At 36.0% G+C, this 5,985-nt stretch overlaps 1 non-coding gene across 1 annotated transcript; it reads right to left on the bottom strand.

Moving 5' to 3' along the window:
- Nucleotides 1-5,380: 5,380 nt before the first annotated feature.
- TRNAC-GCA (transfer RNA cysteine (anticodon GCA)) lies at nucleotides 5,381-5,452 on the bottom strand. Its single transcript has one exon. It is a non-coding gene; the product is annotated as a tRNA-Cys (tRNA).
- Between the last annotated feature and the right edge of the window lie 533 nt (nucleotides 5,453-5,985).

The raw sequence follows: 5,985 nt of genomic DNA, 5'->3' as shown, positions 1-5,985 counted from the left end.
TAAGACACATGCCAAACAAACAAAGACTACCTACTAAAACAGATTATAAGATTACATTTAAATCCAGCAAATTGCCTACATGAAGCATACCAGAAAGAAAATTAGTTAGAAACGTCAAAATGAAAGTATAGGAAAGATATACCATGCAATTACAAACAGAACTACAACAAAAAAATGGTGTAGTAAAACTAATATCAAAATAAAATTTAAGGTACAATATATTTTATAATTTGTATAATAAATATATAATTATGAATATATGTTATTTAAAGGAAACAATCTACCAAGGAAATAAAATGTGGAAAACAATATATTATGTATTTTATACATTAAATAGAAATATATTATAAATTTATAATGTATAATAATACATTATATTATTTAAGAAATTAATATAATTTATTACATATTGTTTAAACAAAACAATCTAAGGAAATAAAGCAATAATGAATTTACATGCACTTAACAAAATTACTACAAGTATACAACCCAGAAACAGAATTACAAAGAAAAAAATGAGCAATACAGAAACATAGTGAGAGATTTTAACAAGCTTCTATTAGAAGCTATACATCCAGGAGACAAAATATTATTAGCATGTAAAAAGTTTGAACAACTAAATCAACACATGTTTTCTAATAAATGGGGACAGAGTCTTCAACCAGTAAATAGAGAAAATGTATTCTTTCCTAGCACATATAAATCATTCCAAAAAATGACCACATATAACAGTAGGAGACAGTAGAAATCTCAACAAACACCAAAGAATTGATATCATATAGACCATTTTCTCTTGTGACAGTAAAACTAAATTAGAAAGCAACATAAAGTTAATTCAAAACAAAACAAACATGCTAGAAACTTTAAAATACATTCCTAAACAACTCATTGTGAAAGAGGATGTAATAGAAATTACGGAATATTTATAATATGCATCTAAAGGAGAAGGCGATGGTACCCTACTCCAATACTCTTGCCTAGAAAATCCCATGGACAGACGAGCCTGGTGGGCTGCAGTCCATGGGGTTGCGAAGAGTCAGACATGACTGAGCGACTTCGCTTTCACTTTTCACTTTCATGCATTGGAATAGGAAATGGCAACCCACTCCAGTACTCTTGCCTGGAGAATCCCAGGGACGGAGGAGCCTGGTGGGCTGCCATCTATGGGGTCGCGCGGTCTATGGAGTCGCACAGAGTCGGACATGACTGAAGTGACTTAGCAGCAGCAGCAGCAGCAGCAGCAAAGGTTGCATATTAAAACAATGTAGCTGGAAGAGTACTTAGAAGAGAATTTGTAACTGCAAGTGCACTACTTAAATAAGAGAAAGAAAATAAACGAGCGTTACTCAGCTTGAGACACAATAAGAAGGTCAGAAACAAGGTACAAAAAGGGACTATTACAACTGAGTAGAAATTAATGAAATAAAAGATAGAAAACCGTTTTTTAAAGGTCAACAAGAACAAAAGATATTGTTCTTTTAAAAAATAACTAATAAAATAGACTTCCAATAAGACTGAACAAGGAAACGGAGAAAAGGCAAGAACATCCAAAATTAGAAATACGCAATATAATTAAATTAGAAATTTAAATATCAGTGGCGTAGAATGTGACTAGCTTTATATTTTTAATGGAAGCCTAAAGAAATTTCACATTTCGAGAAAATAAAAGTGACCAAAATTAGCTCAAGAAGAAATAGGAAGCTTAATCAAGCTACTAAAGAAATAAAATCAACAAAAGTAAGACCTTCTCAATGAAAAGATCCACTCTTAAATGGAAATCTGATATGTGACAGAGGTGATACCACGAGTCAATAGGAAAATGATGAATTCTTCAATAAAAGGTACTGAGACAACTGGCCATCCTTAGATGCCTGCATTTTCATCATATACAACAATTATTTCCAGGTAGATTAAAACTGAACAGAAAAAGCAAGGGTTTAAAATATCCAAGGGGGGGAAAAATAGAGAAATGTCTTCAGGGTAGAGAAGGATTTCTTAGAGCACTGTAAGAAAAGATAATTATTGATAAAATTGGCGGCTTTTTAATGAAAAACTTTGTTCAACAATAGCTACCATAAGCAAAGTGAAAGACAGGCTAAAACAGCCACTTTGGAAAACTATTTAGCACTCTAATAAGGCTGAAGATATGTGTACCTAATGACTGAGAAATTCCTTTCTTAGGTATAGTCTCTGGAGGAACTCTTTTTTCAATTAATTTATTTTCTAACTGAAGGATAATTGCTTTACAGAATTTTGTTGGTTTCTGCCAAACATCAACATGAGTCAGCCATAAGTATATATATATGTCCCCTCCCTCTTTAACCTCCCTCCCATTTCCCTCCCTACCCCACCCATCTAGGTTGTTATAGGGCCCCTGTCTGAGTTCCCTGAGTCATAAGCAAATTCCCATTGGCTACTTTGCATATGGTAATGTAAGTTTCCATGTTACTCTCTTCATACCTCTCACCCTCTCCTTTCTGCCCACAACCCCACTGCCCCCCGCCCCGGGTCCATAAGTCTGTTCTCTATGTCTGTGTCTCTGGAGAAACTCTTATACACAGTCACCAAAATATATGTATAAGAATGTTCATAGTGATATTGTTCAAAATTTTCAAAACACTGGATGGAAGAAACCAACAGAAAGATGGATAAATTATGGAATGTTTAGTTGATAGAACACCATCAGCAGAGAAAGTGTGAAACTATAGCTACACATCACAAGGATTAATCTTACAGACGCATGTCAAGGCAAAGAAATAAGACACAAAAGAAAAACTATAAAATTATTTCAGTTGCCTAAATTTCAAAGTGAGCAACACTAACTTACAGTGTTTTGGTATGTCTATATAGGTAGCTAAACTATATAAAGAAGGAAGAATGTGATAAATTAAAATCCAGACAGTGATTCCATGCAGGAGAAGGATAGTAAACATTATTAGGAAGGGATGAAAGGGATTTCTAGAGCTGGCAACTTTGTCCTTTTTAAATTGAGTGTAATTTCCATCATATATTGTGATTATGTATGGTAAATCTTTGTGTCTTAAGCTCAAGCCACAGATGTGAAGAATATCTTTGTAAGGCATGTGACCAATAAATGGTTAGCATTCAGAATAAAGACACATACATATTTTTAAGTTTTTGAATCAATAAGAAAAAAGACAAAAGGTATGATGAACGTATGAACAACACGCGGTGGGGGAAAGAGAGAGGTAGAGAGATACACATAGATAAAGTAAAAATGAAAGTGTTAGTGGCTCATTCGTGTCTGACTCTTTGCAACCCCATGGACTGTAGCCCACCAAGCTCCTCTGTCCCTGGAATTCTCCAGGTGAGAATACTGGAGCGAATTGTCATTTCCTACTCCAGGGGATCTTCCTGACCCAGGGATCGAACCCAGGTCTCCTGCATTGCAGGCAGATTATTTACCATCTGGGCTACCAGGAAAGCCCAAAAGATAGATAGATGATAGCTAAGGCGAGCTGCAATTCATGGGGTCGCAAAGAGTCGGACACGACTGAGCGACTGAACTGAACTGAAATGAAAGTGATGGATAGACATTTGATAAAGTCTACAGGTATACATAGATACTTACTATAGGTATATATATATTATTCTTAATATCAGTAATAAACTGGGGGAAATTCAAATTTTAAAAATGATGAACTATCATTTCACAGCCATCAGGTCAGAAAACATTAAAAGCCTGACCACACCAAGAGAGTATATGGAAAACAGAGCCTGTTACACTTCTGGGAGTGTGCTTGGGGAAGCAATACAGCCAACACAGAAGAAGGTCATGTCCTATGGCCCAACCAGGCAATTTTGCATTGTGCAGAACAAGTCCTTTATAAGAATGTCTATCTGTGCGGTTGTTTGCAACAGCTAAAAATTAGAAACAACTTTAGTGTTCCAAAACAAAAGAAGAAAAAAATAAATTGCAGTATAGTAACAAAACACAATGTCATATACCAACACAATGAACTAGAGTTACCTATAGCAACTGGATGAACTAGAGTTTCAAGTATCAAAATGGAAAAGCCAATTGTAGAATATGCATAGTAAGACACATTTATATAAACTTCGAAAACATGCAGAACAACACCACATATTGTTTATGATACATACATATGTAGCAATTGTATGAAAATATGCATGAGAATGATAAACATGAATTTAGGGTGGTATTTGCCTCGGGGGAGGAAGGCAAAAAAATGAGATCCATGTGGGGAACACAGAGCTTCAGTTATATCTGAAATATTTTATTCATTTTAAAAAGAACCGAAGCAAAGAGAAGACAAAGCCTATCATTTTAATTCACTAGATTAACAAATTAAAGTAGAAAAACCACATGATCATGTCAAGAGATTTAGAAAAAGCTTTTGATAAAATTCAACAATGCTAATTCATGATTTTTTAAAAACCGCTTAACAAGCTTAGGAAGGAAACCTTAAGCTGATAAGAGTTATCTTCCAAAACCAATAACAAATATCATTCATCATGGTGAAATATTGGAAGTATTAAAAGATTAAAGTCAAGAACAGACAAAGATGTCTGCTGGGCCTAGTACATGTCAGATGGGAACCCGAGAGGGAGAGAGGAAGAAAGGTATTAATAAGCGTGACACTGAGATAACTTTCCGTGCTTAGCCGATTGGACAAAATCAAAATAGTTGATAAACTCACATATTTTGGTGGATGGAGGAAGAAGGAACTCTCACTCTCGGTGAGCTCTAAATGGGCAGATCATGTTGAAGAGGAAATTGTTCAAATCTGGTAAAGCTGAAGATGTTGCGCAAAGTATGATCCAGGAATTCCACCTTTAGATATTTTAATAGAGAAAAATTAAGACGCAATCTGAATGTCCAAGAATAGAGAATAAACAAATCAAATGCAGTTCACTGATACAATGAATTATTATATAGCTGCTGAAATAAATGCACTAAAGTTTCAGGCATCAACATGGTTAAGTCTCAAAAACAATATTAAATGAAAAACATCAGCTGCACCATCAGTATGGCGGTGCAAGAACCCCATCAATATGATACAACTGGGGTTAATTGTAAGAACACAAAAAGCAATGCTACATGTTGTTTATAGATACATACACGTGCTTTATGTATATGAAAACTGGTATGGAGTGACTTTTTTCAAACAAACAACTTTAGGCTAATGGTTACCTCTGTGGAGGAAAGAAAATGTGGAGACTAGCTATATCTGTGATTTTTCTTCCTTAGTAAATGAATAGAAAGTGAAAGTGAAGTCGCTCAGTCGTGTCTGACTCTTTGCGACCCCATGGACTGTAGCCTACCAGGCTCCTCCATCCGTGGGATTCTCCAGGCAAGAGTACTGGAGTGGGTTGCCATTTCCTTCTCCAGGAGATCTTCCCAACCCAGGGATCGAACCCGGGTCTCCTGCATTGCAGGCAGATGCTTTACCATCTGAGCCACCAGGGAAGACTCAAATGAATAGAGGGCTACAACAAATAGAGCAAAATATTAACCTCTTAATTCTGAATGGTGAATAATGAATGTCTCAAATAATCTTCACCTTCATGCCTGCATGTTTAAAACAGTGTGTTAAAATGATTAATTTTTTTAAAAAAAGATGAAAGATCATGGCGCAACAGAATCTCAGAATCTAAAGAAAATTCAAAAGTCAATTAATCTAGCTGCACCATTTCCCAAGAGTCCTCCAGTCTCAACTTACACACTCTTAGCAATGGGGAGCTCACCACCTCCATGCAGCCCACGTGGATTTTGGACAGGTTTGCCTGTAAACTGTAGTGGAGCTAAAATCTGCCTCTGCCCCTGACTCCAGCACAGGGGTCATAGCTTTGCCCTCACACACTCAACTGTTGGACCCTGGCCCCAGTTCTGTCATGACCTCCTGAGTAGGACTTTCCAGTCTCTTGGCATCGTCTCTCCATCCAATAATTACACGATTTGAATGGTCACTTTAGGCTCTGAATTCTAAGAATTCTGTAAGA

Source organism: Ovis aries, chromosome 1, assembly GCF_016772045.2.
Source record: "Ovis aries strain OAR_USU_Benz2616 breed Rambouillet chromosome 1, ARS-UI_Ramb_v3.0, whole genome shotgun sequence".
Lineage (NCBI taxonomy): Eukaryota > Metazoa > Chordata > Mammalia > Artiodactyla > Bovidae > Ovis > Ovis aries.
The sequence above is the reverse complement of the archived record's forward strand: the minus strand, read 5'-3'. Positions and strand labels throughout refer to the sequence as shown.